Source organism: Chiloscyllium plagiosum, unplaced genomic scaffold (genome assembly GCF_037043375.1).
Source record: "Chiloscyllium plagiosum isolate Xiang-an unplaced genomic scaffold, Cpla_swu_hap1 HiC_scaffold_14, whole genome shotgun sequence".
Classification (NCBI taxonomy): domain Eukaryota; kingdom Metazoa; phylum Chordata; class Chondrichthyes; order Orectolobiformes; family Hemiscylliidae; genus Chiloscyllium; species Chiloscyllium plagiosum.
In genome coordinates this window covers 85,089,122-85,115,883 of record NW_028270152.1, presented here as the reverse complement: position 1 = coordinate 85,115,883, position 26,762 = coordinate 85,089,122, and the positions used below count along the sequence as shown (strand labels likewise).

Below are 26,762 nucleotides of genomic sequence, written 5' to 3'. Positions count from 1 at the left end.
GATAGAAGTCACAGACTGGGAGTGACGTTTAGGGGCGCGACAATGTTGCAGGGTTAAACATAGTTACAGTTGCTACAGAATGTTCGCAGGAGAAAACATTTTATTGTTTAGAGGAAGTTAGAGAGATAAAGTGTCTTTGATTAGACTTCAGAGATAGGGATGTGTGTAGGATTGTGGATCATAACATGGTCAATGTTGATCAGGGTGTAGAAACATTCACAGGATTCCAGAACGTCATACATTTAACAACAGTTGTGGAATCTGGAAAATATCACAGTGATAGGGAGGATGGTATGGACTGGAGAATATTACAGGGAAAGGGAGGGTGGTATTGACTGGAGAATGTTGCAAGCACATGGAAGATGATATAGACTGGAGAATGTTGTACGGATACGGAGGAAGTTGCACACTGGATAAAGTTAGAAGGAGAGATGATTTTATGCACTGAAAAGTATGTCAGAGAGTGGTGTGCATGCTGCAAGATACAACAGCTTGTAGAGATGGGAGGAGAGAGTCGTAGAGAGGCTTGTGAGAAACCAGATTCACTTATGAGCATAGGATATGCTACAGTGAGCGGAGCGTTTTGCAGACAGAAACGAGGATACAATGGCCACAAAGCAGTCAAACCTATACATAGGTATATAGGAACTGAAGGATGTGAAGAGATTACACAGACTAGGAGTGTTGTATGTAGTGGAGGAGATTAAACTGATAGGGATGGTTTTAGAGACTCAACAACGTTAGGAAATAATGGGGGTTGCAATGCTGAGAGCGTGTTTCAGCACGGTGGAGGATACAGACCTGAAGGAGCTTTCACAGATAGCGATGGCTTTCGGGTCTGGTGGGGGCTGCAAAGTAATGGGGATTGCAGTGGTTAGGGGCATTTACACAGATAGTGAGAGTATTAGTGGTCGGCAGAATTCACAAAAATGGGTCTGCAGGACACGACAGAAATCAAAAGGGTTGTATCAACTTGATGGTGTACACAGGCAGAAAATGTTATGGGGGTTGGAGCAGCTCACCATGACAGAGAGACTCATGGAGACTGGAGATGTTGCAGAAAGATTACTCTGTTTAATTGTATAGAACTCCACATAAGTCTGTCCTGCTTCTTTCTTTATGTTTCTGAACCGCTGTCGATACGCTTCTAGTACTAATCCATAAGCACTTACAATAGCCTGTTTTACATGTGCATAATCTCCTGGCCACTCATGAGACAGCGCTGCAAATACCTCACTGGCTCTGCCTAACAGCTTAGACTGAACTAGCTTTACCCACAAGACCACAGGCCACTCCATCTGTCTATCCAATTTTTCAAATGAAGTACAGAGGTCCTTCAAAGTAGTCACAGGTCGATAGGATAGCAAAGAAGGCACTTGGTATGCATTCCTTTATTGGGCAGAATATTCAGCACAGGAGTTGGGAGGTCATGTTGCGACTGTACAGGACATGGTTAGGCCACTTTTGGAATACTGTGTGCAATTCTGGTCTCTTTCCTATCAGAAGGATGTTATGAAACTTGAAAGGGTTCAGTAAAGATTTACAAGGATGTTGCCAGGGTTGAAGTATTTTAGCTACAGGGAGAGGCTGAATGTACTAGGGCTGTTTTCCCTGGAGTGTCAGAGGTTGAAGGGTGACCTTATAGAGGTATATAAAATCATGAGGGGCATGTATAGGATAAATAAGCAAAGTCTTTTCCCTGGGGTCAAGTGTCCAGAACTAGAGGGCATAGGTTTAGGCTGAGAGGGGAAATATATAAAAGAGACCTAAGGGGCAACCTTTTCACACAGGAAGTGGTACGTGTTTGGAATGAGCTGCCAGAGGAAGTGGTGGAGTCTAGTACAATTGCAAAACTTAAAAGGCATATGGATGGGTACATCAATAGGAAGGGTTTAGAGGGAGATGGGCTGGGTGCTGTTTGGTGCAACTGGATTGTCATGGACAAGTTGGACCAAAGGGTGTGTTTCCATGCTGTACCATCTTGATGATTCTCTGACTTTAATTGCCAAAGTTTCAAATCACTGCAGGCAGTTACAGACCGAGATAGAATTGTAAGGTCTTTTGGAGGTTCCACAGTTCTGGAGGATTGCAGGGACTTGATGATGTTGTACATGGAAGTAGAGTTATAGGGACTGAAGCTGGAAACAGAGATAGAGAGACGCGCAGAGGATTACAGAGATATGGTGGCCAGTGGTCTCTGGTGGAAGTTCCATGTAGAGAATAGTTTTTGGAACTGTTGGACTTTAGAAAGATAGGTAGATTTGGAGGGGCTGGAGGGGTTTACAGATGCATGGAGAAATGTAGTGACTGGAGCATACAGAGATGGTGAGGGCTGGAGGAGATGCAATAATTTGGATGGACTGCAGAAGCTGGAGGTGTTCTCACAGAAAAGGAGGATTGTAGGTATGTGAGGAGTTGACAGAGATAGGGGGTTGGAGCATTCTCAGTAATTATTGGTTTGGAGCACTGTCCAGACTGGGGGAGGCTTCAGAATGATGGAGGGGTCGAGCAAAAGGAAGTGGTCGCAAAAATTATAGAACATAAACATGTCACTTCGGTGCTGTGCCACTGAGGGTCATCAGGACGACAGTCTTCCTCATTAAAATGTACAGACCCTCAGGGGAATGGACAGGGTGGATGCTGAAAGGATGCTTCCTTCTCCTTATGGGAGAGACGCAAACAACGAGATTCTGTTTGACAAAGACGAAGAATGGGCACTGATCTTTTTCTTCCAATGGCCCAAACCCAATTCAGGTTTGTTCCCACACAGCTCAAAGGAAAGCACTGCGGTAACAAAGAGCAAGGTTGTTTGGGACTGCAAGAGATATGGGATGAAGGCCAGGTTCGAAGGGCTGGAGGGAGTGAGAGAGAAGGGAGATGTTCAACAGCAAGAAGGGTTTACAGGGAGTGGACATTGTCAGGACTGGAGAACATGTCACGCTCACTCATGAGAGGGAGATAACGAAATGGCACAAGGTCAAACACAGCAGGAGGATCCCAAGCTCCATACCTGTCATTTACTCAGGGAGCTGCTCTCACCCAGTCTGTTGCCAAGCTCCACATACAAAGAGCATGAGGTTTCCCAGTTCCTGGTGCTCAGAGCCCAGTGCACTCACTCCTGAACCAGTCGGTGAAGTATTTACACAGTTATACATTCTCCAGCAACACTGTGTCCTAGCCGACATAAACTGGTAAATTCACACTCTGCCAGGCAAAGACCATCTGCACTCAGATTCCCTGGTGATGCAACCCTCTGAGTGACAGTCTGCAGAGAACAACAGAATCCACAAATCCCCATTGTATGGGCCAGGGTCAATGACAAAAGTTTCATTCTTTCAAAACTGACAACTCCTCAATTCCTGCATCTCACAAACCTGCCAATCAAAACTGTTAAAATAAAGAACATTGATGAGCTTTGATGAGGTGAGCTCTGGTCAGTAACATAGATCTGGATGTTACGGAGAGTGCTTTCTATCAGAGCACCACCAGGTCAGTATCAGGCACACAGACAGAATGGGCAAATAGATTCACAACGGAATTCACATCTCACAGTCTGGCAATTTGAAGCTGTGCTCACCCATTCCGGTAAAGATCTCTAGAAACAGGACATCAGAGCCAGAAGATTGGAGGTTGGCTATCGTGTTGCTACTATTGAAGGAAGGCAGTAAAGAAAAGCCAGGAAACTGTAGACTGGTGAGCCTGACATCCGTGGGCACGTTGTTGGAGGGAATCGTAAGGGACAGGATGTACATGTATTTGGAAAGACAAGGACTGATTAGGGATTGTCAACATTGCTTTGTGAGTGAGAAATCAGGTCTCTCAAACTTGATTGAGATTTTTGAAGAAGTAACATAAAGGATTGATGAGAGCAGAGCAGTGGATGTGATCTATATGGACTTCAGTCAGGCGTTCAACAAGGTTCCCCATGGGAGATCGGTTAGCAAGGTTAGATCTCACGGAATACAGGGAGAACTAGCCAACTGGTACAGAACTGGCTCAAAGACAGAGGCTGGTGGGCGAGGGTTGGTTTTCAAACTGGAGGCCTGTGGCCAGTGGAGTGCCACAAGGATCGGTGCTGGGTCCAATACTTTGCAATGTTTACATAAATGATTTGGATGTGAGCATAAGAGATATAGCTTGTAAATGTTCAGTTGACAACAAAATTGGAGATGTAGTGGTCAGTGAAAGAGGTTACATCCGATTACAATGGGATCTTGATCAGATGGGCCAATGGACTGAGAAGTGGCAGGTGGAGATTAATTCAGATAAATGCAAGGTGCTGCATTTTGCAAAAGCAAATCTTTGCTGGACTTATACACTTAATGGTAAGGCCTGACAGAGTGTTGCTGAACATAGGGAAATTGGAGTGCAGGTTCATAGCTCCTTGAAAGCACAGTCGCAGATAGGTAGGACAGTGAAGGCGGCATTTGGTATGCTTTCTTTTATTGGTCAGAGTATTGAGTACAGGAGTTGGGAGGTCATGTTGTGGCTGTACAGGACATTGGTTAGGTCACTTTTGGAATATTGTGTGCAATTCTGGTGACCTTCATATCGGTAGGATGTTGTGAAACTTGAAAGGGTTCAGAAAAGATTTACAAGGATGTTGCCAGGATTGGAGGGGTTGAGCTATAGAGAGAGGTTGAACAGGCTGGGGCTGTTTTGCCTGGAGCCTCGAGGCTGAGGGGTGACCTTACAGAGGTTTACAAAATTATGAGGGGTGACCTTATAGAGGTTTATAAAATCATGAGGGGCATGGAGAGGGTAAAGAGACAAAGTCCTTACCCTTCAATGTGGCAGTCCAGAACTGGAGGCCATAGATTTATGGTTAGAGGGGAAAGATATAGAAAAGATTTAAGGAGCATTCTTTTTCCCGCAGAGGGTGCCACGTGTATGGAATGAGCTGCCAGAGTAAGTGGTGGAAGCTGATACAAAGGCATCTGGATGGGTAGATGAATAGGAAGAGTTTGCAAGAATATGGGCCAGATGCTGGGAGGTGGGACTAGATTGGGTTGGGATACCTGGTCGGCATGGACGGGTTGGACCGAAGGGTCTGTTTCCATGCTGTACATCTCTTTGACTCTAAGAGGGGCTGAATGGTCCAATCAAAAATGATCTGTGGTTCAAATTAGAACATCCTTCAGTTTCCGTAATCCATTCTTGGTTCCATCTTGCAGGCTCTATGAATCCCGCTCCCTCTACACTCCTACAGAACCCACGTCCCTTCCCATGTTTGTACCATCCTCCAGGTTCTGCAGCCCTTCCTACCTCTGTCACATGGCCCGGACTCTACAACTCTTCCTTCCTCTGCAGTGTTCCCCAGAAGGGCGCTGGAGGCCGGTGGCATTTACAGAATTAGGGAGGGATATCGGGCCTGGAGCATTTTGCAGGCATTAGGAATATAGGGACTTGAGGAGGTTTCACAGTTTATGAGTGTTGTAGGGACTGGAGGAAGATACAAGGATAGGGATCGTTTCAGATTGGAGGATTCTGCAGAAAAAAAAAGTACATGGTTAAAGGCAGGATACTTCGCAGTGTGCACGAACAGTGTGTCCCTGAAGTTACTACTCAAGTTGAGAGGGTGTTAAGAAGGCGTATGGTGTGTTGGTTGGCATTAGCTGGGTTTGAGTTTAAGAGATCCAGGGTTTTGCTGCAGCTTGATAGAGTCCCAGTTACACCATACTTGGAATACTGTGAACACTTCTGTTCACCTCATTATAGGAAGGATGTGGAAGCTTTAAAGACAGGACAGAGGATACTTAGCAAGATGTTGCCTGGACTGCAGAGCATGCCCATTGAAGGTAGGTTGTGAAAGCTCAGGCTTTTCAGATCAGAGTGAACAAGGAAGAATGGCGACATGATAGATGTGTACAAGATAATGAGAGGCATCGATCGCGTGGATAACCAGAGACACCTTCCCATAGTAAAATGGCTATCACAAAGGGACATATTTTTCAGGTAATTGGCAAAGATTTAGCTTAGATATCAGAGGTACGTTATTTACACAGAGTGTGGTGGGTGCGTGGAATGGACTGCCAGCCGTGGTAGTAGATTCAGACACATTACGGACATCTAAGCAACTCTTGCATAGGCACAGCGATTTTAGCAAAATGTAGGGTATGTAGGTTAGTTTAGTCTTCAGAGTAGGATAAAAGGTAAGCACAATATCAAGGGCTGAAGGGCTTGTACTGGGCTGTCCTATTCTATGTTCTAAATAGCGAGGGTTATGATGGCAGGAAGAGATTTTGGAAAGCTGGATAGGATGGGGTCTGAATGAAGAGACACAAAGAGGAGGCGTTGCTAACGTTGTATGAGGTAACAGAGACAGAGGGTTGTGGGGACTGGTGGTGGTTTCACAGGGAGGAGCATAGAGCCACAGGAGGTTACAGAAACGTGGAGAGCTGTAGGGCCTACAGGGGTTTCAAGGAGCTGGGGAGGTTGGGAGGGATGGATCAGTTTACAAGGATAAGAACATTGGTAGGATGGGGTGTTTTACACAGACAGGAATGTTTCAGGTGAATGGAGCAGATTACAGAGATAAAGTGGGTTGTACAGACCCACAAACAGACGTATGAAGGGTAGTCGTGACTGAAGATATGTATAGATACAGGAAGGCTTAGGTTCTGCAGGTTATTTAGACATGGAGGGTGTGGAATCATGCAGATTTTCCAAGTGATAAAGACAGCAATTTTGGTTGGAGACAGTTTCACAGATTAGGGAGCATTCACAACCTCCTCCAGTTTGGTCAAAGTGGGAAGAGTTGTAGGGAAGGGTGATGTTTACACATGCAAGAGCTGGAGAATATTATGGGAATGAGTGGATGGATGGAGACACTGGAGGAGCTTACATTGACAGGGTGGGTGCTGGCAATGAAAAGATATCACACAAATATCTCGGCGGCACGGTGACGCAGTGGTTAGCACTGCTGCCTCACAGCGCCAGAGATCCGGGTTCAATTCCCGCCTCAGGAGACTCTCTGTGTGGAGTTTGCAAGTGCTCCGGTTTCCTCCCACAGTCCAAAAAAAAAATGTGCAGGTTAGGTGAATTGGCTATGCTAAATTGCCTGTAGTGTTAGATGAAGGGGTAAATATAGGGGAATGGGTCTGGGTGGGTTAAGCTTCGGCGGGTCAGTGTGGTCTTTTTGGGCCGAAGGGCCTGTTTCCACACTGTAAGTAATCTAATCTAATCTAATAAAGATAGAGGGTCTTGTAGGAACTGGATTGGAAGAGTCACAGGCATTGGAATGACTTCTGCAGATTGGGAGTATTACAGAGACTGAGGGGATTGTGGGGTCTGCATAGATTGATCGTGTCTTTAAGAATAGAAGAGTTTATGTAGATACGGAAATCTTCAACCCAATGCATGCCGTCTTCATTTCAAGACCAGAGCCTTATTATCCCTCATCAGCTAAGGATCCCAAAACCTGTCAGCTTTTCCCTTTATCCCAATGGAGCATCCTGGTCCTGGATTCTTGATATCACACTTTGCAAAGTCTCCCATTTGCTAGTTGTTCCTTTTCCTTCAAACAGACTCACCCGATCGATTAGAATCATAATGTGGAGGTGCCGGTGTCGGACTGGGGGTGGACAAAGTTAAAAATCACCCGACACTCGGTTCCAGTCCAATTGGTTTATTTGAAAGCACTAGCTTTCAGAGCACTGCTTCTTCATCAGGTGGTTGTGGAGCACAATCCTAAGACACAGAATTTATAGCAACAGGATGGCAGTAACATGGAATATAATATCAAACAAATTTAGTTTAAGCCTTTCATCTGTTTCAATGATGACCAGCGCTTCCAAAGCAGGTTGGATTATAACTGGGCGTTGTGCAATTTTAAATTCACAGCATTGATGCTGGCCAGATCCTGCAGAATGGCCCCAAACCTGGCCCTGTTCCAGTTTTCCTCTTCAATTGTGGACCTGCTGATTTTTTTCCATATCTATGTTAAAATGAACACAGTTGTGGGCACTGGACCCAAAGTGCTCTCCGAATGACACTTCAGTCACTTGCCCGACTTTGTTTTCTGAGGGGACGTCCAGTGTTGCACCTGCCTGAGTAGAGGAGGGATCTCTGCATATTGATTTAGGAACCTTTCTTGGACACATTTGAAAAATTGCTCTCCTTCCATGTCTTTTATGCTCTGGCTGGTCCAGTCAATACAGGGAATATTAAAATCTCCAACCAATACTCCTTTATTATTCATATAGTTATCTGTAATCTCTCTACACATCTGCTCCTCTGGTATCTGTTGGGTCTACAACAGTCTACAATACAGTCCCAACAAAGTGACCCCCCTTTCTTCTTTCTAACTTCTAACCATGTGACCTCATTTGATGACCACTTAAGAGTATCCTCTCTGAACACTGTGTCTATGTCTTCCCTTATCAAAAGGACAAATCTCCCTCTTCACTCCCTCACATACTTGTCCTTCTATCACGCCTGTAGTATCTTTATCCTGGAACACTGAGCTGCCAGTCCTGCTCTTCTCTCAGCCATGTTTCTGATATGACTATAATATCCCAGTCCTCAGAGCTAATCCATGCTCTGAGCCCATCTGCCTTACCAGTCAGGCCTCATGTGTTGAAATAAATGCCCTTTAAACCAGAAGTCTTTTCCCTGCCTTGACTGTGTCCCTGGATATCCTGAATAGAAAACTTGCTCTCGATGGCTGATGTATTTTCCCCTGATGGTCCCTGTCTTATACAGAGTCCCTACCCCCTGCCAAAGTAGTTTAAACTCTTGCAGGTAATGTGAACAAATCACCGCACAGGGATGCTGGTGCCCCTCTGTTTCAAGTCTAACCTGTCACCTCTCCCTCAGAAGAGGTCCCAATGATCCAAGAACTGACAAACCTGCCCACTACAGCAGCTCCTCGATCACATATCTATCTGGCCTATCTTTCTATTTCTATCCTCACTGGCACATGGTATTGGGGGTAATCCGGAGATCCCTTCTCCTGAGGTCTTGCTTTTTCACTTCTTACCAAACTGCGTGGGATTCCTCCGGGTGCTCCGGTTTCCTCCCAAAATCCAAAGATGTACAGGTAGGTGAATTGGCCATGCTAAATTGCCCATAGTGTCAGGTGCATTAGTCAAGGGTAAATATAGGGGAGGGGAATGCGTCTGGGTGAGTTACTCTTTGGTGGCTCGGTGTGGACTTGTTGGGCTAAAGGGCCTGTTTCTATAATGTAGCGAATCTAATCTAATCGAACTACCTATGCACATTTCACAAGACCCCATCCCTTTGTTTAACTATGGCATGTGTACCAATTGCACAATGACCTCTGGCTGTTCATGCTCCCCCTTCAAAACGTTCTGCAACTGCTCAGGGACATTCTTGACCCTGGTACCCGGGTCACCTATCAGTATCAATAGTATCAGCCTCTCCTATCAGTATCATTAGATAGAGACTGTGAGGACCAACCTGCAGTTGGATCTATATTCGGAAAGTGGGAGTAGTTTAAACTGATACAGTGAGAATTCAGGGCCAGCGTATTCCTGTCGAGTGAATAGTAAAGGCCACCTGTCCAGCAATCACTGATTCAACGATATTGTGAGTTTCATAAAGAAAGTACAGTGCAATAAAAACAGGTGAAGCTCTTCAAAATTTCAGTGAGTGAAAGAGGATTTCGAAAATGAAAGGCAAACAATAGACAAGAAATATATTTAGCAGATATGATTGAGGAAAAGCCACAAGGTATTTTATCAGCTTGTTAGAGTAAGTGGATTACTGGGGAAAGAGTGGTGCCTATTAGAAACCAAAGGGACAATCGGTACATGGAGCCAGAGGAAGTAGGTGAGGTCTTCAATGAATACTTCCCATCTGTATTCACACAGGAGAAAGACATTGTAGCCGGGGATTTAAGTGGGATGGTGAGGTCCCAGAACATATTAAGATCAATAAGGAGGTATTAAATGTTTTCACAGGCATAAAAAGGTGGAGAAATCCCCAGTGCCCAATGAAATATATCTCAGGCTGCTGTGGAAGGTAAGGGAGCAGATTGCTGGGTCCCTGACAGAGAAATTTAATACTTTGCTGGCCACAGGTGAAATTCAAGAAGGTAGCAGGGATAGACCAGGTATTTAGAGTGTATAGCCCAACATCAGTGTGAGGGAAATTATTGGAAACAATTGTGAGGGTCAATTTGAATCAATAATTGGACAGGTAGGGATCGATTAGGGATACTCAGTACGGATTTGGTAAGAGAAGATCCTGTCTGATGAATTCAGCTAACTTTTCTTTGAAATTACAATTAAAAATATTGATGAAGGTAGTGCAGGTGATGTGGGTTCCATGGAGTTCATTAAGGTCTTTGACAAGGTCCCACATGGAGGGCTCATCCAAAAGGGAAGAGCCCATGGGATCCAAAGCATCTTGGAAATTTGATCGAAAATTGGTGGAGGATTGGTTTTGTGATTGAAAGCCTTTGCCCAGCGGGTGTACCACAGGGATCTGTGCAGGAACCATCGCTGTTTATGATGTACATTAATGAGTTGGATGTGAAAGCAGAAGGTATCATTAGTAGGTTTCCAGATGACATGAAAGGTGAGGGTGTTGTCCACAGTGAGGGGGACGGTCTCAGGCTACAGTCTGAAGGTTGAGGCTGGATCAGAATTTCAAGAGAGTCATTTCAATTGACAAGGCAGGCAAGAGCACAGCAGGCGATTGGGGAAAGCTGGTGTATTAAGCTGCATTTACTTTGATATAAAATGCCTGACAGGAAAGCAGATGAATGCACGGCATAGATAGGAACATGTGACTGGAATAATACAGGAATTACAGAGGTACAGCTGAGGGAAGGATAGGCCAAGCAACTTAATGTTCTAGGGTACAGATGCTACAGGAAGAAGAGAAGGAGAGGCATTTGAGGAGGAAGAGGAAGAGGAGCGGATGTTTTGATCAGTGAAAACATCACTGCAGAATTTAGAGAGGATATTCCTGGCGAACACCCAGTGAAGCTGTAATAGTGCAATTGAGAAATGAGAATGGGTCGTCAGTTTGATATGACTGTACTGCAGGTCCTCAACAGTCAGCAGGAATTTGAGAAACATATATGTGGGAGATGTCAGATATTTGGTCCACAAGATGTGACAGAGGTACCGTATTGGAGGGACAGCACAGTACAGAAAGTTCCCTCTCAGCATTACAACCCACTCATGGGAAGCCTGCTTTCCCCTCTGTTGCACTGATGCTCACTAAGACAGCACAGGCCTGGATTGATAACTGTGACACCCTAGGTGCCGACTTAGGACAAAAAAACTTAGTCGGGGTAGTGACTGAGCCTGGGTATGTCTGTACTGTGCTCCCCCTCCAGCACTATATCCAAGTCATGTCTTATTAGCTGATGTTTGGAGCCCTCTCATTGCCCTCTGCTCTGTGCACTGTGAGTTATCTTACCTCACTGTAGGATTTATTGAAGGCTCCATATCTCCCTTCCCTTTTTTCTCTCTGGCTGACCGACCATCTTCAATATGGCAATAGACGATACACCCAGCAGTTGGGAAATCTATTGAGTCAGGAACTTCCTGAGTACCTACAGGATAGAGAGATAGACAGAATGGGAAATTAGACTGATGCAGTCAGGGTTACATGTGGAGAATGGCACTGAGTTCCACAGAGACCTGGAAAATGCCAGTCTCCATCTATGGCTAGTGCTGCTGCGTTACTCTAGAGTGGAGAATTCTGTTGGCTTAGGATCTGCAGTAGATGCAAAAGTGAGAGGCGCTGACAGAGGCAGCAATTAGACCCTCACAGTGTAGGATACTACATGGAGAGAGACTGAGTGATATCACTAGAGTGCAGGAAGATGGCAGGATTGCACAATTGTGTCGGAAGAACGGGTTTTGCTTCATGATGCATTGGTATAACTGGTCAGGAATGAGCAACCTGTGAGCAGGCGAAGTGATGGCCTAGTGGTATTATTGCTAGAGCATGTATCCCAAACCTCAGCTAATGTTCAGGGGAGGCAGGTTTGAATGCCACCATTTCAAATTGTAAATGAATATATGTTTTAAAAATTGGCCAATCACGTCAGTAGGTTTATGGACAGGGCTATAAACTGACAGAGAGGACGCAGGGACAGGGTTCAGGTGGAAGGAGCTCTCCAAATCCAAAGAGAAAAGGTGAAGCATCAGAGCAGCGTGGGAATGTGACCGAAGACAACAGAAAGGAACAGATGGGTCAAAATTTAACTAAAACTGTACATCAGCAAATCGCTTTGTGACAGGAAATTGTGGGAAAGAGTAAATTATGTTTTATTTTAATGGACAAAGTCTCTGCATTAAGGTAGATGGATTTGTGACACAGAGATAAAAGGGATTTAGACTCCAGAGAGACATGTGTACAGGGCGAACAAAAGGTGGAACATAAATATTCAAAGTTTCACCACCTTGTGCAAACTCAGGCAAAATGAGTAACGCTAACAATAACGGGTAAGAAAGGCATTACAGAGAAAGCATTAGGCCGCAGATCATGAAGTAGAGTAAGACTGGATATATATTCTGGCTACTACTTGCCAGGGACACAAGCAGCAGAACAGTTTTAGACCACCGAACAGTATTTCATTGCCCATCACTGCAATAAGCAGGAATTCAACAGAGTTTTTAATAAAGGCATTGTGAAAATTTAGTGAATATTCGCATAATCTGGGACAATCACACTGACAAGAGTGATTTTGGAAGAGGAGTTCGGAGAATTATTTTTTTCAGTGTTTCTTTGATTAACACATTGTGCAACTGGCTAGAGACATAACTATCGCAGAGCGACCGTTGTGTGATGACACTTTGTGAATGAGTAATGTCACTTGGAGAGATCCTCTGGGAAATTGTGATAAAGTGCAGTTTAAAGAAATATAACGTTTTAAAGTGAATCACAGAATGGACAAACTACAACTAGAAAGAAAAATAGACAATTACATGAGTTTGAGAGGAGACCTGACCAAGGTAAACAGGCTGAACAGACTGAAACATGTGTCTGTAAAAGAACAGTGGAAAACATTTGAAGGAACAGTGTAAAACACTCAAAAGGTCATTCCACTGAAACAGACCAAACCTCAGCAAGAAATCCCCACCGGTCCCTCACTCAGGACAAAATGGATCATATTAGATTATCAGGCTGAGAAGATCAGCACAAATAACTTAAAATCCTGAAATGAGAGTGTTTTAGGAGTAAGTTTTGAAGGGATTGTAAAGGGTCTGCGAGCATGGAGAGGGCAGTGGGAAGGGGAATCATTGTCAGGGTTTAATGACACGATAGGCACAGGGAGAGATGAAGGTGCTGGAGGTGGTGAGAGCATCACAGAGAGTGGTCAGGACCTGAACGGTGTTACAAAGCCCGTAAGGATTGCTGCAGCTGTGAGGTGTGTCAGAGGTAAGGAGGGACATATGTATTTTTATTTATTCATTCATGGGATGTGGGTGTCACTGCCCAGACCAGCATTCTTTGACCCCATGCTAATTACCCAGAGATTGCTGGGGCCCTGGTGGATATATTTAATACTTTGCTGGACACAGGTGAAGTGCTGAATGACTGGAGGATCGCTAATGTGGTTCCTTTGTTCAAGAAGGGCAGCAGGGGTAGGCCAGGTAATTATAGAGCAGATAGTCTGACAGCAGGGCGAGGGAAATTATTGGAAACAATTGTGAGGATGAATCAACACTTGCAAAGGTAAGGATCAACTCGGTTTAGTCATCACGGATTTGGCAGAGGAAGATACTGTCTGAGGAATTCAGTTCAGGTTTTTTGAAATGGTGATTAAGTATATTAATGAAGGCAGTGCAGATGATGTGGTTTACGTGGACTTGAATAAGTCCTTAAACAAGATCCAACATGGAAGGCTGGTCCAAAAGGACTGGGCTCCAAGGCAAGTTGGCAAATTGGATGTAAAATTGGTGGATAGCATACTTTCACCACTGGGTGTACCACAGGGATCTGTGCAGGAACCATTGCTGGGTATTCTGTCAAATAGTAAGTTTGAAGTGAGAACAGACGGTATCAAGAGTAGGTGAGTAGGTTTGCAGATGACATGAAAGGTAAGGGTGTTGTTCACAGTGAGGGGGATGGTCTCTGTCTGCAGTCCGATGTCGATCGGATGATAATCTACGCAGAGTTTAGTTTTGATTGAAGTGAGGTAATACTCTGTGGGAGGTACGATAAGCGAAGTACAGACATAATGAATGGTAGGTCCTTGCGGAGCACTGAGGAATTCAGGGAACTTGGTGGACAAGTCCATAGATCCCTGAAGGTGTCAGCACAGGGAGACAGGGTGGGAAAGGCACCTCAACAGGGAGCAGGAGAGGGGCCCATATCCTTGTGGGGTGAGTTGCTAGAACTGCTCATGAGGATATAACCTAGTCTGGCAGGGTGTTGGACCTTAAACAGTTGTAAGGCCAGAAAGAAGATTTGAGGCTGGTACACAAGTTAAAGAGAGTGATTTCAAAAGACAAGGCAGGCAAGAACACAGCAGGGAATGGGGGAAAATTGGTTATTAAACTACATGTATTTCAATGCAAGGGACCTGGCAGCTAAGGAAGATGAACTCAAGGCATGGATTGGAACATGGGACACGGATATTATAGTTATTACAGAAACACAGCTGAGGGAGGGGCAGGACTGGCAGTTCATTGTTTCAAGGTGGAGATGCTACAGGAAGCATCGAAGGGGAGGCAAGAGAGGACGCGTGTTGGTGGGTTTTGATTGCATGAATAATCACAACAGTACTTAGAGAGGATATTCCTGTGGGATCGCCCAGTGAAGCTATGTTCGTGGAACTGAGAAATAAGAATGGGTCATCACTTTGACACGACCGTACTGCTGACGCCTAATAATCAGTGGGAGACTGAGGAACAAATATGAGAAACTGAGGAGCTCAAAAATGGTCTGAGGAGAGCCAGGAGGGGGCACGAGAAAGGCTTGGCAGAACGGATTAGGAGAACACAAACGCATTTTACACTTATGTGAGGAATAAGGGAATTGGTCAAAGAAAGAGTAGGGTTGATCAGGGATAGCATAGGGAATTTGTGTGTGGAGTCTGAGGAGGTAGGGGAAGCCCTAAATGAGTTTTTTTGCTTCTGTCTTTACAAAAGAAACAAACTTTGTAGTGAATGAAACCTTTGAAGAGCAGGTGTGCATGCTGGAATGGATAGAGAAAGAGGAAGCTGTTGTGCTGAAAATTTTGTCAAACATTAAGATTGACAAGTTGCCAGGCCCGGACCAGATCAGATTTGTCCTCGGCTGCTTTGGGAAACGAGAAATGCAATTGCTTCGCCACTTGCGAAGATCTTTGCAACCTCGCTCTCCACTGGAGTCGTACCTGAGGACTCGAGAGAGGCAAATGTAATTCCTCTCTTCAAGAAAAGAAATAGGGAAATCCCCGACAATTACAGACCAGTAAGTCTCACGTCTGTTGTCTGCAAGGTGTTAGAAAGGATTCTGAGGGATAGGATTTATGACCATCTGGAAGAGCATGGCTTGATTAAATGCAGTCAACACGGCTTTGTGAGGGGTAGGTCATGCCTCACAAACCTTATTGAGTTTTTGAGGATGTGACTAGAAAAGTTGATGAGGGTCGAGCTGTGGATGTGGTGTATGTGGAATTCAGCAAGGCATTTGATAAGGTTCCCCATGGTCGGCTCATTCAGAAGGTCAGGAAGAATGGGATACAGGGGAACTTAGCTGTCTGGATACAGAATTGGCTGGCCAACAGAAGACAGCGAGTGGTAGTAGAAGGAAATATTCTGCCTGGAAGTCTGTGGTGAGTGGTGTTCCACAGAGATCTGTCCATGGGCCTCTACTGTTTGTAATTTTTATTAATGACTTAGATGAGGGGATTGAAAGATGGGTCAGCAAGTTTGCAGTCGATACAAAAGTTGGAGGTGTCGTTGACAGTACAGAGGGCTGTTGTAGGCTGCAGCGGGACATTGACAGAATGCAGAGATGGGCTGAGAGGTGGCAGATGAAGTTCAACCTGGATAAATGTGAGGTGATGCATTTTGGAAGGTCGAATTTGAAAGCTGAGTACAGGATTAAGGATAGGATTCTTGGTAGTGTGGAGAAACACAGGGATCTTGGGGTGCAGGTACCTAGATCCCTTAAAATGGCCACCCATGTGGACAGAGTTGTTAAGAAAGCATATGGTGTTTTGGCTTTCATTAACAGGGGGACTGAGTGAAAGAGTCGTGAGATCTTGCTGCAGCTCTATAAAACTTTGGTTAGAATACTGCGTCCAGTTCTGGTCGCTCTATTATAGGAATGATGTGGATGCTTTGGAGAGGGTTCAGATGAGGTTTACCAGGATGCTGCCTGGACTGGAGGGCTTATCTTATGAAGAGAGGTTGACTGAGCTCGGACTCCTTTCATTGTAGAAAAGGAGGAGGAGAGGGGACCTAATTGAGGTATACAAGATAATGAGAGGCATAGATAGAGTCAATAGACAGAGACTATATCCCAGGGCAGAAATGACTAACACGAGGGGTCATAGTTTTAAGCTATTTGGCGGAAAGTATAGAGGGGTTGTCAGAGGCGGATTCTTTATACAGAGAATTGTGAGAGCATGGAATGCGTTGCCAGCAGCAGTTTTGGAAGCAAGATCATTGGGGACATTTAAGAGACTACTGGACATGCATATGGTCACAGAAACTTGAGGGCGCAGACATGAGGATCAGTGGTCGGCACATCATCGTGGGCTGAAGGGCCTGTTCTGTGCTGTACTGTCCTATGTTCTATGTTCTAAATATGTCGGGAGATCTCAAATACCAATCATAATAATAGGGCTGTGATGGTAGGGGTTTTTGAACTTTCCAAACCTAGACCGGGACTGCCAGTGTTCAGTGTTTGCAAGGGAGGAATTTGCTAATTGTGTTCCAGCAACTCCCAATCAATATGTAAATGGCCTGAAAAGAGAAACAGCAAAATCTGACCTCCCCTTGGGAAATAAGGTAGGGAAAGGGACTGAGGCTTAGTGGGAAAGCATTTAGCCAAAGTGACCACAGTTCTAATAGTTTGAAAATAGCTATGGAAAAGTACAGGCCTGGTCCACAAGTTCAAATTATAAAATGGGGCCTGATCAACCTTGATAGTCTTAACCAGGAACTTTCAAAAGGTGATTGGGGAGTCTATTTGCAGGGAAAGGGAAGTCTGGCAAGTGAGAATATTTTAAAACTGAGATAAATTGAGCGATCAGCGCCAGCATGTGCCTGTTTGTGTGCCGGTCAATGCTGAGAGCAATCGGAAACACTGGCTGTCTATTGAGGGTCTGGGCAAGGGTCAAGGAAAAGGAGGCACATGTCATGTATAGCCAGCTGGGTCAAGGGACTCCACGAAGATCACAGGGGCTGTAGGAATACACTGTGGGTGGAAATAAGGAATGCAGAAAGGATACATGAAATAGCTTCGGCAGAGAAGGATAAGGAGAATCCAAAAGTGATTGTATAAATATATTGAGTACAAGAGTAAATCGAGAGAAAATAAGGACCCTTAAAGATCAATGAGGCAATTGATGTGTGGAACTGTAGGATATTTGCTAAGACCCTAAACAACTTTTTCACTCCAGAACTTACTGTGGACAAAGACTGGGGAACTCAGGGAACAAGAGTAATACTTTAGACCACAATTGGAGTTCTCTGCAATTCCAGCCTCCCTGCTCGAGGAATAACGTTGTGAAACTGGAAAGTAAACAGAAAAGATTGACAAGATGTTGCCAGAGTTGTTGCTGAATAAGCTGGGGTTATTTTCCCTGGACCATCGGAGACTGAGGAGTGACCTGACAGACGTTTATATAAACACGAGGGGTATGGATAGGGTAAACATTCAAGGCCTTTTCCCAGGGATTAGGTAGTCCAAACCTAGAGGGCATAAGTTTAGGTTTAGAGGGGAAAGATTTAAAAGGGACCGAAGGAACAGTTTTTTCATGCATAAGGTGATGTGTTTATGAAATGAACTGAGAGAGAATGTAACAGATACTGATACTATGACAACATTTAAAAGGTATCTGGATGGGAATATGAATTGTAATAGTTTAGTGGTACATGGGCCAAATGCTGGTAAATGGGATGGATGTATTGAGATCTTCTGGTCAGCTTGGACAAGTGGGACCGAAGAGTCTGTTTCCATGCTGTACATCTCTATGACTTGAAAAGAATGCATGTTATAGAAGAGGTGGTGCTGGAAGCTTTATAACACAAAGGTATGGAAAGCCTCAGGGCCTGATTAACTGTAAGACAGGCGATGCTAGGGAAGAAATTGTGGAGCCCCGAGCAAAGGTATTTGTATAATTGACAGCCACGTGAGATGGGCTGGAAGTTTGGAGAGTGGAATAGTTGAAAGTGCAGGAGGTTTTCTAAGATTACAAAGGGATCTTGATGAGTGAATGGGCTGAAAAACTGTAGAGGGAATTCAATTTGAATAAATGCAACGTTATAAATTTGGTAAAACAAACAAGGGTCGAGCTTATACAATTAATGTTAGTGCCTCGGTTAGTGTTTCAGAGCAGAGCGATCTCTGGGTACATATTTCTTGAAGTTTGCATCACAGGATGGATAAGGCAGTGCTTGACATGATTGACTATTACTCAGTCAACAGAGTGGAAGGATTTGGGACGTCATGTTGAGATTGTACCGATATTAGTGAGGCCTCTTCTGCAATCCTCTGCCTAGTTCTGGTCGCCCAGTTATAGGGAGGATTTTATCCCGCTGCAGGGGGTTCAGAAGAGAGTTACCAGGATGTTGCTGGGTATGGAAGGCTTGAGTTCTGAAAAATGGCAGGATACGCTGAGCCTTTTTTCACAGGAGCCTGGAGATTGAGACATGACCTTATAGAAGTTTATAAGATAATGAGAGATTTAGATAGAGTTAACGGTAGCTGCATTTTCCCCAGGATGGGGGAGTCTCAAGAGAAGGGGCCACATTTTTACGGTTAGAGGAGAGAGATCTTCAAAAGAATGACTTGAGGGTCAAATTGTTACACAAAGGGCAGTTTGAGTGTGGAATGAAGTTCTTGAGGAAGGGGTGGATGTGGGTACAATAACAACGTTTTTCAGACATTTTGATAAGTACGTGAATAGGAAATGTTTGGAAGGATATGGGCCAGCAACAGGCAGCTGGGATGGGTTTAGTTTGAGATTATCTTTTCTACCAACTGTAGGGTCTGTTTCCATGCTGTACAACTATGACAAGAATATAGTTTTGGTCCATTTTTTGAGAAACGTTATGATGGAATGCTAGGGAACTAAAGACCAATTAGCCAGATGTCAGTGATGGGTATGTTGTGGAAGTGATTCTATGCATTATATGCATTTGTAAAGGCAAGGATTGATGAAAGCTAGTCAGCACAAAGTCAGGTCTCACTAACTTTGTGCGTACAAAGTCAGGTCTCACTAACTTGACTGCTTTTGATGAAGTGGTGACCATACATTGTCTACACTAAAGTCAGCAGGACCTTTGACAGGGTTCAGCATGAAATACTGGTTCAGAAGGTTAGATCACATGGGATCAGGGAGAGTTGGCCAACTGGATACAAAATTGGCTTGACAGTTGGAGACAGAGGGTGGTGGAAGGGGATTGTTGTTCAGACTGGAGGCCTGTGACCAGCTGTGATCGGGGCTGGATCCACTGATATGTATCATCGACATAAACGATTTGATTGAGAATATAGGAGTCATTGTTAGTAAGTTTGCAGATGATCAAATTAATAGCATCGTGTGCAGTGAATATGGTTATCAAAGGGGCTCTTGAACAACGGGGTCAGTGGACCAAGGAATGAAAGATGCAGTTGACATATGGTGTTGGGTTTTGTTGAGACAAACCAAGGAGGACTAACACAGTTAATGGTTTGGCCCTGGACAGTGTTGTCGAACAGAGAGAGATGAAGGGGTGCAGTTACGTTGTTCCCTGGAAGTGACATTGCAGTTGGACAGGGTGGTGAAAGCAGTATTTGACACACTTCCCTTCATTGTCCAGAGCTGTGATATGAATTGGAGACATTTGTAACATTGTCCTAAATATTTGCCTTAGGCAGAGGAGGCTACAGATTGACCTTATAAAGGTTTATAAAACCAGTAAGGTGAAAAGCCAAGGGTAGGTGAGTCCAAAGTTGGAGGGTATAAACATGAGGTGAGAGAGCAAGGATTTAAAGAGGGAGCTGAGCAGCAACATTAGCCACAGAGGTGGTGCATAGACGGAACAGGCCGCCAGAGGAAATGGGAGAAACGTGTACAATTACAACATGAAAAAGACATTTGGGGAGATACATGGAGAGGAGAAGGTTTGAAGCGATAAGGGCCAAACACAGGCATATGCGACACGTTTAGTATCAGAATCATGGTCAGCATTGATGGGTTAGAGTGAAGGTTCTGTTTCCGTGCTACATGACTCTGTATCCAGTTAAAGAGGAGGAGACTACTGAGATAAGGCATGTTGTAGACACTGAAGCAAGTTACAGCGATAGGGATGGTAGGCTGGAATGCAGTACGTTGCAAATTAGTGAAGTGACTATAAGGAAGGGAGGATGCTACAAAGATACCAACTGTTATAGGATTTAAAAAATTATTGAAGACATTGGTCACCAAGATATGACATAGATTCAGTGTTGCAGTGTGGTTAGTCTTAGTCCAACAGACCTTACATTATGGGCAGGGATTGAGCCTGGGGTATGTCTGTATTGTGCTCCCCCTCCAACACTGTATCTATGTCATGTACTGTTGGCCGATGTTTGGAGCCCTCTCATTGCTCTCTGCTCTGTGCACTGTGAGTAATCTTACCTCATTCCAGGATTTATTGAAGGCTCCAGATCTCCCTGCCCTTTGTCTCTCTGGCTGACCAAACATCTTCAATGTGTTGATTGACGAGAAACCCAGCAGTTGGGAAGTCGATTGAATCAGGACTTTCCTGAGTACATGTAGGAGACAGAGAGATAGACAGAATGGGAGATTAGATTAGATTAGATTAGATTAGATTAGATTAGATTAGATTAGATTAGATTACTTAGAGTGGAAACAGGCCCTTCGGCCCAACAAGTCCACACCGACCCGCCGAAGCGTATACCACCCAGACCCATACTCCTACATTTACCCCTTCACCTAACACTACGGGCCATTTAGCATGGCCAATTCACCAAACCTGCACATTTTTGGATTGTGGGAGGAAACCGGAGCACCCAGAGGAAACCCACGCAGACACGGGGAGAATGTGCAAATTCCACACAGAGTCGCCTGAGGAGGGAATAGACTGATGCTGTGAGGATTACACATGGAAAATGGCACTGTGTCCCACAGAGATCTGGAAAATCTCAGTTTCCATCCCTGGCCTGTGCTGCTGCATCTCTCTGGAGTGGAGAATTCTGTTGACTCAGGATCTGGAGTAGCTGCAAGAGCGAGAGACACTGACAGAGGCAGCAATTAGACCCACACAATGAGGGATACCACATGGAGAGAGACTGAGTGATATCACCAGAGTGCAGCAAGTTATCAAGATCAAACAATTGTGTTGGAAGAACGGGTTTAGCTTAATGATGCACTGGTGTCAGTGTTCAGGGATGGGCAACCACTGAGCAGGTGAAGTGATGGCCGAGTGGTATAACTGCTAGAGCACGAATCGAAAACCTCAGCTAATGTACAGGGGAGAAAGGGTTGAATCCCACCATCGGAAATGATAGAATTTGAAATCAATAATTTTAAAAATAGTAATTAACAATCCACATGTAAGTATGAGACCATTGCTGATGTACAAAAAACCCAAACACTTGTCCTTCCGAGATAGACATCTGCCCATCCTAACATGGTCTGCACTACATAACCACAGCAAAGTGTTTGCCTCTCAATTACCCTCTGAAATGGCTGAGCAAGTTACTCAGCTCAATGGCAGCGAGGGCTGGACAAGAAAGGCTGGTCAGCCAGAGACACCCACATCCCATAGCTGATTTTTAAAAAAATAATCCATTAGAATGGACCCACTGGAACCGTGCTGGGAAGAGTGTCCTGGCAAATCATGTCAGTAGGTTTGTGGACGGGGCTTTAAACTGACAGAAAGGACGCAGGGACAGGGTTCAGGTGAAAGGAGCTTTCAAAATCCAAACAGAAAAGGTGAAGCATCGGAACAGCATGGGAATTTGGCTGAAGATAAGCAGAAAGGAACCGAAAGGGACAGAGTTTAACTAAACCTGTACATCAGCGAATAGGTTTGTGACAGGACATTGTGGGAAAGAGTAAATTATGTCTTTTTTTTCGCATGGACAAGGTCTCTGCAATAAGGTAGATGGAGTTGTGACACAGGGATAAAAGAGATTTAGACACCAGGGAGATGTGGTTACAGGGCGAACAAAAGGTGAACATAAGTATTCAATAGCTCACAACCTTGCAGAAACTCAGGCAAAATGCGCAACGAGAACTATAATGGATAACAAAGGTATTACAGAGAAAGCATTTGGCTGCAGATTATGAAGTAGAGTCGGAATGTAAATTCTGGCTACTACTTGCCAAGGACAGAAAAAGTAGAACAGTTTTAGCCGCCGAACAGCATTTCATTGCACATCACTGCATTAAACAGGAATTAATTGGAATTTTTTAACAAAGATATTGTGATAATTTTGGGAAACTTCAATATTCACATAATCTGGGACAATCACACTGACAACAGTGATAGTGGAAGGGGAGTACAGATAATTTTTTTCAGTGTTTCTTTGAATAACACATTGTGCAACTAGCTAGGGACATAACTATGTGAGATCGATGGTTGTGTGATGAAACTTAGTGAATGAGTAATGTCACCTGGAGAGATCCTCTGGGAAATTGTGATAAAGTGCAGTTTAAAGAAATATAAAGTTTTAGAGTGAATCACAGAAAGGACAAATTACAATGAAAAACAAAAATAGCCAATTGTGTACATTTGACAGGAGAAATGAACAAGGTAAACAGGCTAAACAGACTGGAACATGTGTCTGTAAATGAACAGTGGAAAACATTTGAAGGAACAGTGTAAATCACTCAAAAAAAGTACATTCCATCGAAACAGATAAAACCTCAACAAGAAACCCACTCCTGTCCCTCACTCAGGACAAAATGGATCATATTAGATTATGAGGCAAACAAGATCAGCAAAACGTGCTTAAAATTCAGAAGTGTGAGTGTGCTTTAAGAGTAAGTTGTAAAGGGATCGCAAAGGGTCTGCTCGCAGGAGGAGGGCAGGTGGAACGGGAATCATTGTCAGGGTTTAATGACGTGACAGGAACAGGGAGAGATGAAGGTGCTGGAGGTGGTGAGAGTGTTACAGAGAGTGGCCAGGATCTGAACGGTGTTACAAAGCCAGTACGGATTGCTGCAGCTGGAGGGGTTTGCAGAGATAGGGAGGGACATTGGAGAGAGAAGATCAACCAGCTGCTCATCCTAAACCACCACATTAGTGGCCACAGGATTTTTCATACACACTATGGACCATCCTCAGGCCATAGGAGCATTTACATAAAGTATTTACGAATTACAGGCCAGAGGATAATTCACACACTGTATTGACCGTCCTCAGGACACAGGATTATTCACAGATAGTATTGACCATCCTCAGGCCACAGGATTATTCACACAGTTTTCAGCATTCTCAGCACACAGGATTATTCATACTCTATTGACCATGCACAGGCCACAGATTATTAACACACAGCATTGACCATCCACAGGCCACATTATTACTCACACACAGTATTGACGATTCACAAGCCACACGTTTATTAACACACAGTATTGACCATTCTCAGGCTGCAGGATTATTCACACACAGTATTGCCCATTCATAGGTCTCATAATTATTAACACACAGTATTGAACAACCTCAGGCAACAGGATTATTCACACACTGCATTGACCATCCACAGGCCACAGGATTATTCACACACAGTATTGAATATCCTCAAGGCACAGGATTATTCACACACAGTATTTGACTATTTTCAGGCCACAGACTTATTATCACACAGCATTGACCATCATCAGGCCACCGAATTAGTCACACACATTATTGAAAATCCTCAAGCAACAGGATTATTCACACACAGTATTGATCATTATCAGGCCACAGGATTATGCACACACAGTATTAACCATCCTCGGGTCACAGCATTTCTCACACACTGCATTGAACAGCGTATGGCCACAGGATTTTTGAACACACTGTCTTGAACATTTACAGGTCACAGGATTACCCACACACAGTATTGACTATCCTCAGGCCACAGGATTATTCACATACAGTATTGACCATTCACAGGACGCAGTATTATTAACAAACAGTATTGACTATGCATAGGCCACAGATTATTAACACACAGTAGTGACCATTCAATGGCCACAGCCTTATTCCCGCAGAAAATTGACTATCCTCAGGCCACTGGATTATTCCCACACAGTATTGACTACACTCAGGCCACATGTTTATTCACGCAGAGTATTGAGCGGTCACAGTGCACAGAATTATTCACACTCCGTATTGACTATCCTTAGGCAAAGGTTTATTCCCACACAGTATTGACGATTCACAGGCTACAGGATTATTCATACACATCATTGACCATCATCAGTCCAGACGATTATTCTCAGACAATATTGACCATCCTCAAGTCACAGGATTATTCACACAAAGTATTGACCATTGACAGTCCAAAGGATTAATTGCACACCGTGTTGACCATCCTCAGTCCATAGGATTACTCACATACAGTATTGACCATCCGAAGACCACAGGATTATTCACTCACAGTAATGACCATTCACAGCCATAAGACCATAAGACCATAAGACATAGGAGTGGAAGTAAGGCCATTCGGCCTATCGAGTCCACTCCGCCATTCAATCATGGCTGATGCGCATTTCAGCTCCACTTACCAGCGTTCTCCCCGTAGCCCTTAATTCCTCGAGACAACAAGAATCTATCAATCTCGGCCTTGAAGACATTTAGCGTCCCGGCTTCCACTGCACTCCGTGGCAATGAATTCCACAGGCCCACCACTCTCTGGCTGAAGAAATGTCTCCGCATTTCTGTTCTGAAATGACCCCCTCTAATTCTAAGGCTGTGTCCACGGGTCCTAGTCTCCTCGTTTAACTGAAACAATTTCCTAGCATCCACCTTTTCCAAGCCATGTATTATTTTGTACGTCTCTATTAAGTCTCCCCTTAATCTTCTAAACTCCAACGAATACAATCCCAGTATCCTCAGCCATTCCTCATATGTTAGACCTGTCATTCCAGGGATCATCCGTATGAATCTCCGCTGGACACGTTCCAGTGCCAGTATGTCCTTCCTGAGGTGTGGGGACCAAAACTGGACACAGTACTCCAAATGGGGCCTAACCAGAGCTTTATAAAGTCTTAGTAGTACATCTCTGCTTTTATTAGATTAGATTACAGTGTGGAAACCCTGTATATTCCAACCCTCTTGAGATAAGAGACAACATTGCATTCGCTTTCTTAATCACGGACTCAACCTGCATGTTTACCTTTAGAGAATCCTCGACTAGCACTCCCAGATTCCTTTGTGCTTTGGCTTTATTAATTTTCTCACCATTTAGAAAGTAGTCTATGCTTTTATTCTTTTTGCCAAAGTGCAAGACCTCGCACTTGCTCATGTTAAATTCCATCAGCCATTTCCTGGACCACTCTCCCAACCTGTCGAGATCCTTCTGTAGCCTCCCCACCTCCTCAGTACTACCTGCCTGTCCACCTAACTTCGTATCATCGGCAAACTTCGCTAGAATGCCCCCGGTTCCCTCATCCAAATCATTAATATATAATGCGAACAGCTGTGGCCCCAGCACCGAACCCTGCGGGACACCGCTCGTCACCGGCTGCCATTCTGAAAAAGAACCTTTTATCCCAACTCTCTGCCTTCTGTTAGACAGCCAATCCTCAATCCATCCCAGCAGCTCACCTCGAACACCATGGGCCCTCACCTTGCTCAGCAGCCTCCCGTGTGGCACCTTATCAAAGGCCTTTTGAAAGTCTAGATAGACCACATCCACTGGGTTTCCCTGGTCTAACCTACTTGTTACCTCTTCAAAAAATTCCAACAGGTTTGTCAGGCATGACCTCCCTTTACTAAATCTATGTTGACTTGTTCTAATCAGACTCTGCTCTTCCAAGAATTTAGAAACCTCATCCTTAATGATGGATTCTAGAATTTTACCAACAACCGAGGTTAAGCTGATTGGCCTATAATTTTCCATCTTTTGCCTTGATCCTTTCTTGAACAAGGGGGTTACAACAGCCATCTTCCAATCATCCGGGACCTTTCCTGACTCCAGTGACTCTTGAAAGATCTCAACCAATGCCTCTGCTATTTCCTCAGCCACCTCTCTCAGAACTCTAGGGTGTATCCCATCAGGGCCAGGAGATTTATCAATTTTAAGACTTTTTAACTTTTCTAGCACTCTCTCTTTCGTAATGGCAACCATACTCAACTCAGCCCCGTGACACCCTTTAATTTTTGGGATATTACTCATGTCTTCCACTGTGAAGACTGACGCAAAGTACTTGTTAAGTTCTCCTGCTATTTCCTTATCTCCCATCACTAGACTTCCTGCATCAGTTTGAAGTGGCCCAATGTCTACTTTTGCCTGTCGTTTGTTTCTTATGTACTGAAAGAAACTTTTACTAATATTTCTAATATTACTGGCTAGCCTACCTTCATATTTGATCCTCTCCTTTCTTATTACACTCTTTGTTATCCTCTGTTTGCTTTTGTATCCTTCCCAATCTTCTGATTTCCCACTGTTCTTAGCCACTTTATAGGATC

At 44.3% G+C, this 26,762-nt stretch overlaps 1 long non-coding RNA gene across 2 annotated transcripts in view; it reads right to left on the bottom strand.

The window, feature by feature from the left end:
* The window catches only part of LOC148148006 (uncharacterized), an 88,929-nt gene that overhangs the window by 41,053 nt on the left and 21,114 nt on the right, over positions 1-26,762 (bottom strand). For both annotated transcript variants that reach the window (XR_015759440.1, XR_015759441.1), the window contains exons 3-4: positions 20,750-20,876; positions 11,395-11,530 (exon numbers count right to left, since the gene is read on the bottom strand). This is a non-coding gene — a long non-coding RNA (uncharacterized LOC148148006). The remainder of the gene's footprint in view (positions 1-11,394; positions 11,531-20,749; positions 20,877-26,762) is intronic.